This window comes from Polistes dominula, unplaced genomic scaffold (genome assembly GCF_049000335.1).
Source record: "Polistes dominula isolate Pdom_NZ unplaced genomic scaffold, Pdom_raw_medaka contig_73, whole genome shotgun sequence".
In the NCBI taxonomy this organism is placed as follows: Eukaryota; Metazoa; Arthropoda; class Insecta; order Hymenoptera; family Vespidae; genus Polistes; species Polistes dominula.
In genome coordinates this window covers 1,519,690-1,532,786 of record NW_028300951.1, presented here as the reverse complement: position 1 = coordinate 1,532,786, position 13,097 = coordinate 1,519,690, and the positions used below count along the sequence as shown (strand labels likewise).

Here is a 13,097-nt window from a genome sequence, read left to right as displayed (position 1 = left end):
TGAATTAAATAAATATGAATATATATAAATGAATATTATAAAAATGAATAAATAAAAATGAATATATAGAAATAAATATATAAAAATAAATATATAAAAATGAGTATATAAAAGTATATATAAAAGTATGTAAATAAAAAATATATAAGTAAAATATAAACATATAAATATAAGTAATAATATAAAAGTAAATATATAAATATAAAAGTATATATATATATATATATATATATATATATATATATATATATATTATTTTATTAATTCGTAAAAATTATTATTTATTTAATTACTTATTTAATTACTTATATATATATATATATTGATATTTTATATAATTTATTGATTTTTTTTTCTACATGTACGATCATTTGATATTTCAACGACGAGTCAAGTAATATGATTAAAATCAGCTAACTCTTTTTTAGCAAAAATACCAAAAAAAAAAAAAAAAAAAAACATCAAAGACAAAAAATAAGTGAACCTCTCTTGGGCCGAATGAAAAAGTGGTCTCTTAGCAAAAAAAAGAAAAAAAAGAGTAAAAAAATCACTTGACCTTTTCACAAATGAAATAATCATTCTGGAACTTTCGTTTGAAACTGCATACTCTATCGCGTGTTCTTTCCTTTGAAAAAAAAAAAATAAAAAAAAAAGTGAAAGAAAAAAAATATATAACAGACAAATAAAATATAGAAAAACATACATCTCAACTCAAATGATTCAATATTGAATATCATTGTAAAAATGAACTTTAACATAATTCAAATATACTTTATATATCATTTTATAGTACACCTTATCATTCAACACACCTACAACAATTAATTGGTTTCATTAACTTATTTGTATAAATTGAACATTAAAATATTTTTTAAATAAAATATAATAAATAAAATAATAATAATAATAAAAAAACAAAATAAGTACAAAATAATAAAATAAAATTAATACAAAATAAATACAAAATAAATACAAAATAATAAAATTAATACAAAATAAATACAAAATAATAAAATAAAATAAAAATACAAAATAAATACAAAATAATAAAATAAAATAAAAATACAAAATAAATACAAAATAAATTAAAAAAAAAAAAATAAAAGAAAAAAAAATAAAATAAAATAAAATAAAATAAAATAAAATAAATACAAAATAATAAAATAAAATAAAAATACAAAATAAATACAAAATAAAATAAAAATACAAAATAAATACAAAATAAATACAAAATAAAATAAAATAAATACAAAATAACAAAATAAATATAAATTTCTATTTTTTTATTTATTAATATAATATTTCTATATAAACAAATACATTGAACCAATTATTGTGCACTCAAAGTCATTTAAATTAAAAAAAAAAAAACAAAAAAAAAATTGTTATACAATTTCTATTTTATAAACTTCACATACTTATTACACATACCTGACACACATATATATACTACCTTTACACATGTATATGTAAAATTATTCTAGCGTGAAAAGAAGATCATCCACTCATCGAGAAAATGTTCTTTTATGAAAGACCCTACTAAACCACCCACGCACGTTTTCTGAGACGAGGACGAAGACATCGAGGACGAGGTTTTTACTACACATACTTACTTACTTACTTACTTACACATGTATACATATAAGTTAAGTCTCTCATGTAGAGTAGAAATCGTCTCGTGTTATATGAAATCACGTGGGAGGCCCTTCTTCTAACTCTCTCTCCATCCTACCAACCCTCTCTCTCTCCTTCTCTTTTCAAACCAACACACATTTCCAACAAAACTACAAACTTAGCTCGGACGAATTATTTTTAAAAATGAAGGACACCAATGCTGAGCTATTTCTCTTTTCAAATTCTTCCTTGTTTTTTTTTTTTTTTTTTTTACTTTTTTTCAAGAAAAGGTGGAATCAATGTTTTTACTACGACAATTTTAACCAACACAACCAACATAATCAACACAATCAACACAACATTGTGTTTGATTGATAAAACTCAAACATAGTTATCTTCAAAAATAAATACATGAACACATTCTTATGATGTGTGTATGTCTGTGTGTGTGTGTGTTGTTTTTACTACGACAATTTTAATCAACACAATCAACACAACATTGTATTTGATTTATAAAACTCACACATAGTTGTCTTGAAAAAAAGAAAAAAAGAAAAATACACGAACACATTCTTATGATGTGTGTATGTGTGTGTGTGTGTATATATATTATGTGTGTAAGAATATAAATTAAATTAAACGTTACGTTGATAATGAAATTTTTAAATTAATCCCGTAAGAATATCTTGACCTTGAACTAGCACGAAAAGGTTACGTAAGATCTACGAAAGAAAGTAATGAAGAAAATGAAAACGAAAAGGGAAATAAAATAAGAAGAAAAAAAAAAAAAAAGAAGGAAATCAAAGGTGGTCAGCCGGATGGAATTTCTCCGATGTCGATTCGATAATCGATCGACCTTAGCCTCGTTCGTTTCATCCAATGGAATGGGGAAATCGACGATTATGGAACACTTGTACTTTCTCCGAGTATACGCCAACCTCATATATATACTATGTCCACATATGTTTGTTTCAACGACGCACACGCACCTGCATATTCATTATATATATATATATATATATATATATATATATATATGGATTATATGTGAGATAATATATCGATAATATATCGATGATTAGAAGATTTGAAATTTTGTAAATTTAATTGTAAACCAAAAAAGAGACACAATGTATTAGATAATAATTGATAAAATAATAAATAAAATATATATATATATATATATATATATATATATATATATTTAAATAATATTGCAAAAAATGACAAATTGTCTATGAACCCCTGTGATTAGAAATTGTTAAAATTTAATTTGTGCTAAAGAAAAGTCAAAATATTAAATAATAATTAACGAAAATAAAATATATATTTAAATAATATTGCAAAAAATGACAAATTGTCTATGAACCCCTGTGATTAGAAATTGTTAAAATTTAATTTGTGCTAAAGAAAAGTCAAAAGATTAAATAATAATTAACGAAAATAAAATATATATTTAAATAATATTGCATAATATAATAAATTTTCTATGATTCTATAAGATTCGAAATTTTTAAAATTTAATTTGTGCTAAAGAAAGGATAGAATATTAAATAATAATAATTAAAATAAAAAACAAAATAAAATAAAATAAAATAAAAAATAAAATAAAATAAATTGTATTAAAATAATATTGCATAAAATAATAAATTTTCTACAATTCTACGATTCGAAATTTTTAAATTTAATTTGCTAAAGAAATGATAAAATATTAAATAATAATTAATAAAATAAAAAACAAAATAAAATAAAATAAAATAAAAAATAAAATAAAATAAATTATATTAAAATAATATTGCAAAAAATGACAAACTGTCTATGAACCTATGATTCGAAATTTCTTAAATTTAATTTGTGCTAAAGAAAAGTCAAAATATTAAATAATAATTAATAAAATAAAATAGAATAAAATATATTTCAATAATATTGCATAAAATAATAAATTTTCTATAATTCTACGACTCTAAATTTTTAAATTTAATTTGCTAAAGAAAAGCCAAAATATTATAAATAATAATTAATAAAATAAAATATACTTAAATAATATTCTGCATAAGATAATATATTTTTATGATCCCAAAATTTATAATTGTTAAATTTAATTTCCTAACAAAGAGACAAAATATTAAATAATAATATGATAAGAGCTAATAAAAAATACCGAGAGATGACCCCAAAAATTTGTGAAATCTTCGAATCACTGTAAAACCAAGAGACAAAATGTTACTTAATAATTGATAAGATAAAAAAAAATAAAAATAAAATATATTAGATAATATTACTACATCAATGATTGGAATATTCAATAAGAAAAAAAAAAAAAGAAAGAAAAAAATATTAGATGATACTTTATATCAAAAAAGGTTTCTCTTTCTAATAAAATTGAGAAACGAAATGACTAATATTATAGAAAAAAAAAAAAAAAACAAAAAAACAAAAACAAAATGATTAATTTCATATTTTTCACATTCATTATACTTTTTATGATGAAACACGAATAATGACAACAAGTGAGTCAAAGTGACAAGATGATCTAGTTAAGATTATCTCAAAGGCTAATCATAAATAATTAAAGAAAATGAGGTTAAGATATTAAGAGGTTCTTTCTACATTCAATATACACATATGCCTCTCCCATTACTACATCTCTCCTCTATTATGTAATACATATATCTATATATCTATACACATATGTTATCTTTCTTCGTATATGATTACAAGAAATAAAAAAAAAAAAATGAGAGAAAGAAAGATAACATATTATATTTTATCAACTAACAACACGTTGACACCGGCGCCGATTTTCAGTGCCTGCCCTGTGGGGCGGCACTCGAATCTAAGATGCGTTTAATCTGGCGGCGCGTGATTTTTGCTTGTTCAAACTTGAACCAAGGTGGACCACCGGTGGTACGCGCCGCCCGATGAGACAGTCTAATGAGGGCCACCGGTGGTACAAGCCGCCCGATAAGACAGTCTAGCGCGGGCCACCGGTGGTACAAGCCGCCTGATGAGACAGTCTAGCGCGGGCCACCGGTGGTACGCGCCGGCGTGAACATGTTAAAAAAATACCCGATCTCTCAACAAAATGTTAATACAATTTAAGATTATAACTATATATATATATATTGAATTGGCAATTAAGTAATTGCTGATTTTAAAAAGACCACTACTCATTGATAAAATCCTCAACTATTTATTAACCAACCCAATTATATTAATAACGATCACTATTGCAACAAAATAATCCTAATAATTGTACTTTTATAATATATATATTTTATTTATTAATAAAACAATATTAATATATTATTTTATTATGAATAAAATCAATTTTGTATAAAAATATAAAAAAAATATAAAAAAAATATAATAAAAACCATTCCTTACTCATATATTTCTCATATAAATAATACAAAAGAATTTTTTATACTATTCCTAATAATAATAATAATAATAATTATTATTATTATTATTATAAACCAGTATGTTGAAAAAAAAGGTAAAAAAGAAAAGAAAAGAAAAAGGGTAGAACAAAAAGCATAACTTAACCATGTGTCATACGTTAATATTCAACGAAATCATTCCCTCCCTTCTCCCTCAATCCCTCAGGAGAATTTCGTTTTATAAATGCAAGCAATTAAAGGTCAGAAAAGCACTGCGAAGGTATGCTAATGGAGGTTAACATATATATATATATATATATATATATATATATATATATGAAAGTATACGGGACAGGATGCATAAGGTAAGCTCCTAGTACAGCAGGTTCTCTTGTGCCTCTGGGCAATGTATGTATGAAAGGGAAGACCGGCTTAAGATTTCCTTAAAACCGGTTTCCAATTTCTTCATAGGATCAAGAATGGCGTATGAAAGACTGAACCAACCAACCAACCAACTAACCAACCAACCAACCAACCAACCAACAAACTAACCAACTAACCAACGAGTGAGGAGTAGGATGATATCAAGAGTCAATAATACTATGAGAAATTAGATCAAATCACTTAAATGATTCTTTTTTTTATTATTATTATTATTATTATTATTTAAAAAAAAATTAAAAAATCAAATAATTAGATTTTCGAAATGTGATATCTTGATGACAAAATAATTTTATTATATTTCGTAATGAATCTTATAAGCTAATTTAACTTTGATATATTTCGTTTATTTCTTTAATGAACTTTCGAGTTTCTAATGTTAATTAATTAATAATAATAATAATTATTATTATTATTTATTTCTTAGATAAGAGTTTGATGATAACAGTGTATACAAGATTTAACGATTATTTCGTATCAAGCGTTTTATTCGAGAAATACAACACGACTACGTTTAACGAGTTTGCTTTCTTGGTTGTTTGGTTCAGTTTAATCACCAATGTATTACACAAACATAAGTGAATTTTTACGATAGGAAAGATCGTATATTCTTAAATGTAACTCTTACTTGTTTACTTTTTTTTTATTATTATTGTTATTATTTTTTTTTTTAAATTATTATTTATTATCGTGATTGGGAGAGAGACATTTATGTTGTTTCCAGTTGTTTCGTTTAATGTGATTTCAATTTTTCTTCTTTTTTTTTTTTAATAATTAATAATTAATTATTACAGGTAATGTTGTAACGTTTAATGTGATTTCAATTTTTTTTATTTTATTATCTTTTTTATTTTTATTACGAATAAATAATCAATTTGTTATAAGGAATGTTGTTTCGTTTATTGTGATTTCAATGTTTCTTTTATTTTTATTTTATTTTATTTTTTTTTTTTTAATATAGATCTATGAAATGAATATTGTATTTTTTTTTTATTATTATTACGCTTCTTCTTTTTCAGACTATATTTTTTTTTTTTGGTTTTGTTTTTACTTTTAGTATCCTCTCTGAAGTCAACGGTGCACGTACGAGTTATTATTATTTTTTTTATTTTTTTTTTTTTTCCAAACGGTTCACCAATCTATTTTACCCGAACCGTGGCCGAGTTTTGCTCGACTTTAGTGATTTTTAAAAAAAAAAGTGAACTAGTATTCCAACGTGACTACTAATACTCTTACAAAACTTTTTCATTAATCAAATAAATATCATCATATTTTTTTTTTTTCATAAACTAATTTCATCAAATTACCGGATAATCAAGTATCATACTTTTATTTAAATTTTACGTTTAAATTAAAAATCATGGAATATATATATATATATATATATATATATATATATATATATATTGTTCTCTTTCTATTTCTTGTTAATCATTATTTTCTTGATAATAACACGTGCTACTGAGATAATTGGAAATAAATTACCAAATGATAAGATTATTATGGTACATTAAACGCAGATATCTGTTTGACAAGTTGAAAACTTTCAACCCAACAAAATAAAAGATTCACAATTAATATTAAAAAAAAAAAAAAAAATGAATTATATCAAAATTAAATAAAAAACATCGAAAAAGTTAATAAAAATGTGATAAAAAGACAATCGTACGTTTTAATTAAAATTTTGTTCAATAAAAATTGTTCATAAAAAAAAACAAACAAACAAACAAAAGAAAAAACAACGTAATAATTCGAAATTATTCGAGATAGTTTACCAATAAAGTACAAAATTAATTTACAATTAATATTTCACCAAAAAAAAAAAAAAAAAAAATTAAATAATATAATAATAAAAATTATACAAAAGATTGAAAGTTAAGTTCTTGAACAAAAATATTCAAAAAAAAAAAAAAAAAAGACCATACTTCTTATTAAAATTCTGTCCAATCAAAATCATCATCACACACACAAATACAAAACACCAAAAAAAAAAAAAACAACCAAAATAATTCCAAATGATTTAAGGATAATTTAACACAAAGTTACTCAACTCAAATTGATCGATATTTTCGTTTAACATGGGTCCACGACGAAAAACGATATATCAGGGCTCAAAAAAAAAAAAAAAAAGACGAAGAGTAGTGGAGAGGAGGGGAGAGGAGGGAAAGGGGATGTTCGAAAGCCCGATTCATTTTCCACCTGCCACTATTTTCGATCCGTACACTCTATTACTGTTCTGTCTGGTATAAAAAAAAAAAAAAAAAGAAAAAAAACTAAAAAAGAAAAAAAACAAAAGAAAGGAAGAGAGTTAAAGCATGGATGAGAAGGTTAGACGAGAAATCGAGAGAGAGAGAGAGAGAAGGGGGAAGAGAGGGGATGATAGGTGCAACGATAAATCTTGCTGTACGAAAAAAATCCTGATAAAAAAAAAAATGAAGAAAAAAAAAGGAAGACAAAAAAAAAAGTAGTATCTGTTCAAGACTAATACGGTTTCACGAGTCTCATGTGTAAAGAATAATCGAGGCTTGCTAATTAAGCCGAAAACCATCTACGATCTCTCCTTCGTGTTGTTAATTAAGACGAACCACCCACCCTCCCTTTCTTTAGTGTATCTTTGTTGTGTATATAATGTATATGTAATACTATGTAAATTCAAAGTCATATTATTTAAGAATACATCCGTGTATATGGGTGTGTAGGTAATTGTTCAATCTTATTTACAGTATCGTTGTAATATTTAAATTCTTTGATAGTTTACATACGAAGAAGTTTTTGTTTTTTATGTTTTTTATTTATTTTTTTAATTTATAATTGTAAATTATATTTTCATCTAATATAATTCTATTTGTAATTTTCTGATGTGTAGGTAAAGGTAGGTAATTGTTCAATCTTATTTAGTGTATCGTTGTAATATTTAAATTCTTTGATAGTTTAACATTACATACGAAGTTTTTGTTTTTCATGTTTTTTTTTTTATTTATTTTTTTAATTTATAATTGTAAATATATATTTCATCTAATATAATTATTCTATTGTAATTTTCTGAATTTTTCAATCGGCATTAAAATATTATTGTATTTATTTATTATATTATTTATTTTTATTATATATAGATATACTTATAATTTATTTTATTTTTAATATAATAATAATATTATTGTATAAAAATATTTATTTTATATTTAATTTATTTTATTATTATTGTATATAATAATATTATTATATAAAAATATTTATTTTATATTTATTATTATTATTATTATTATATAAAAATATTTATGTTATACTTAATTTATTATTATTATTATAATATAATATTATTATATAAAAATATTTATTTTATTATTATTAATTACAGGATTTTATTTTTTGGGAATGGCAAGATTCGACCCCACGTAGTTTGGTTTGCGAATCTGAGACTCTAGCACCGCACCACAAAGCCATTTGTCTTTTATTATTATATATTAATTAATTAAGTATTTAATTATTAAGTAATTGTTTAATATCGTTTATTGTATCGTTGTAAATTTGAAATAATTTCTTTCTAGTATATATATACGAAGTTTATTTTTTACTTTTTAATCTATAATTATTGTCAATTATATTCAATCTAATATAATCCTAATATAATTTTGAATGTTTCAATGATATTAAAAAATATTACAATTCAAAGGATTTACTAGTTTTTACTATTGCAAAAAGGATAAAAAACAAATTGAAATTCAACGATAAAAATAATTATATTTGAAAAGCTAATATTTAGAAATAATTTCTAAGATCATTTTAATACACATTATACTGTATTTCTTTTGAAATGTAACAAAACATATATTTTCATTATTAATATTCTTCTAATTGGATAATTTTTATTACCACATCGTATATAAACATGATTTAAAAAAAAGGATAGAAAGAAAACAAAAAAAATTGTTAAATCAGGATTTAAAAGGTCCCGTTTACGAAGGACCTTGGCCGACAGAAACGGATGTTAGCGTACATTCGCACCTAACGGTATCCTTTATCCGGATTTTCGGTGAGATTTGGGTCACCAACAGAAACTGAGAAGAATAGATTTTAAAACAAACAAGAAAGAACAAGAACAAGAACAAGAAAAAGAACAAAAAATACTTTAAAGGAAAGATCAGTTAATTGACAAGGAAACTAATGCGAATAGTTATAGATCACCTAATTAGAAAAGAAAGAAAAGGACTATTACGACCATAACTGTTTCCTTTTTGTTTGTTTTTTTATTTTTTTTTTTCTATTTATCTTTCATGATGATGATGATGATGATGATCACGATACAACTTCTAAGAATTTCTTTCTTTTTCTTCTTTTTATCGCTAAACGTTGAGAACAAAAGGGTTACCTTTAAATTGAATGAGAGAGAGAGAGAGGGGGCGGGGCAGGAAGAGTATGTTGAAAATTCTGATATGAAATTCTTTCTTTTCTTTCAAACTTGATAACGTTATAGGTAGAAAAAGAACAAAAAAATTTCTAAGCAATTATAGAAATAGATTGCAGATGTTTCTCATTTCTTACGATTTAAATTGATACAGGTGAGAAACGTGTATATGAAAAGTTTACGTGAAAAACAATCATTCGTGTTTATAATTATGAAAATGATCTAAGTGAAAATTAAGAAAAAAACAAAAAAAAATGAGTTTATCAGTTATTACATACTACTACTACATTATTATAAAATAGTAAAGTCAATAAATTCAATGTCATTTGAAAATGATATTATCTTAAATGAGATGATTAGATAATGTTTATGAACGTTACATTTAATAGCAACTTGTAGAAATTGAATAATTGTAAGTGTATTTTGTTTTTGTTTTTGTTTTTGTTTTTTAGTTACACGTTAAAAGAATAACAAGGTTTTTTTTTAATGTGTTCTATTTAATTATAATTTAACTTTGTATATGAAATTAGCAAAGATATTTTCAAATTGACAAAGATACAATAAATTAAATTGAACATATATATTATGTATACATGTATATATATATATATATATATATATATATATATATAATAATTCAAACTTAATTCTTGGAACTATAATATTTTAATACCATTGAAACATTCAAAATTATATTAGGATAATATTAGATAAAATATATAACTAACAATAATTATAAATAAAAAATAAATTTCGTATAATACACTAGGAAAAATATTAAAAAATTTACAACAATATAATAAACAAGATTGAACAATTATATATAGTACATATAATAGTTTAAATTAAATCCTTGAAAAACTAATAATATTTTAATATCATTGAAGATTAATTTTAACACACATTAACAAACATTTGTTGTTTTGTTCTTAATTTCAATGTTACTTCTGTACCATTTGTTTCATTTTACTTTAGGTATACATATCTATATATATATATATGTGTGTGTGTGTTTAAATATAAGTCGAATGATTTAAAAAAAACACACACACACACATACAGACAGACATACACATATGTATGCAATGCACACGCATACGTTTCTCGAGGTTTTCCCCTTGAAAGGAGAACTGCGAAAGGCGATGTGAGAACCGATAAAAATCTCGTTCGTTCGTTCGTTCGTTCGTTCAGAACGTTCGAAACGTTCTAAAGTTAAAGTTCTTTCGTCTCAGTATTCTGCAGAAATTTGCGAACAAAGATGCGGAAAAACGTAACGCGGAAAAACCGTACGCGGGATTTCATTCGACCTACTTAGTAAAAAAAAGAAGATAATAATCGTCTTCTTTTTTATCGAATTAAGAGATACCTTTCATTAAGATGAGATTAAAAGATAATATAAATGGATTATTTTGTTTAATAGACTCTACTGTATAAACTGTATAAATATATACATGTATATATATTATATATGTATATACGTACTTATGTGTTTTTGTACAAAGAGAGAATGGTGTTAGTATTTGTAATATAAACCCAATCAATCTTAAGCTAATTATTGAATATTATTTTTTTATATATTTTGTATAAACAATTATCTCTCCTAATGTTAAACAATATTATTATTTAATATTAATATTTTCATTTTTCTTAGGTTTTCCCTTTTAGTCGCCTCTTACGACAAGCAGGGATTACTGAGGGGGTATTCTTACACCGCCACCCCCACGGGAGGAAATATCTATATTTAATTATATATATATATATATATATATACATAATACACATTGTAAAATCAAATTTACTTAAATATTTAATAAATACGATAAAGTTTGATCGAAATAATTTATGTTGATTTAAAAATTACCAAATATTAAATATTAAATTATAAAATATCAAATATAATATTGTAATTATAATATAATTATATATAAAATTATATAAAAATAATTAAAAATAATAATTCAAAATAAGATTTAATTTAAAAATTAAAAATTAAATTATAAAATATTTAAATTAATAATAAAATTATAATTATAATTATAATTAAAAATATATATATATATATATATATATATATATATATAGAATATTTTGGATATACTTTTTTGTCAAACAATAATAATATACACTCGACTGATTAAAATTTTATATCAAACTCGTCATAGATCAGCTGACTTTTTGGTTTATATCAAAATTATAGTACGAAGTCGAAAAAAACCTGATAGTTATATTAAAAATTAAATAAAAACAAAAACAAAAAAATGGTATTATCGAGTTATGAACACGCCGATGATATTTTGTTCATACCATTGACCTCGTCATCTATCTCTATCTCTCTCTCTCTCTCACTCTCTCTCTCTCTATCTCTCTTTCTTACACACATATACGTATACATACATATATTCTTTTTAAAACCAAGGTAAAACGTTCGCTTTCTTTCTATTTTCCTTTTACACATTACTAACACACAACAATATAATATACGTACATATATAAATTTAAACTTCCTTTCGAATTTATTCCCTTCTAATATTAACACCCACTATTAACGTTGAATTAAACTATTGTTATTATTTTATTAACAAATAAACAAAACTAGAGTAGTAGATAACAAAAATTATTTGATTATTATTTTTGACAATTTAGATGTTATTCTGTAAATTCTATTTTGTAATTAACAAATAAAAAAAACTAGAGTAGTAGATACCAAAAATTATTTGATTATTATTTTTGATAAATTAGATATTATTCTGTAAATTCTATTTTGTAATTAACAAATAAAAAACTAGAGTAGTAGTAGATACCAAAAATGATTTGATTATTATTTTTAACAATTTAGATATTAATATGTAAACTTTATTTAATTAACAAATAAAAAACTAGAGTAGTAGATACCAAAAATGATTTGATTATTATTTTTAACAATTTAGATATTAATATGTAAACTTTATTTAATTAACAAATAAAAAACTAGAGTAGTAGATACCAAAAATGATTTGATTATTATTTTTGACAATTTAGATATTATTCTGTAAATTCTATTTTGTAATTAACAAATAAAAAACTAGAGTAGTAGTAGATACCAAAAATGATTTGATTATTATTTTTGACAATTTAAATATATTTATCAATCTGTAAACTTTATTTTTAATTAACAAATAACAAACTAGAGTAGTAGATACCAAAAATTATTTGATTATTATTTTTGACAATTTAAATATATTTATTAGTGTGTAAACTTCAAATGTGTGATAACA

The 13,097-nt window shown here is 22.6% G+C and overlaps 1 protein-coding gene across 2 annotated transcripts in view; it reads right to left on the bottom strand.

The window, feature by feature from the left end:
- LOC107070067 (Organic anion transporting polypeptide 30B) overlaps nt 1-13,097 on the bottom strand; it is a 52,937-nt gene that overhangs the window by 38,810 nt on the left and 1,030 nt on the right. The gene's annotated exons all lie outside the window — the stretch shown is intronic.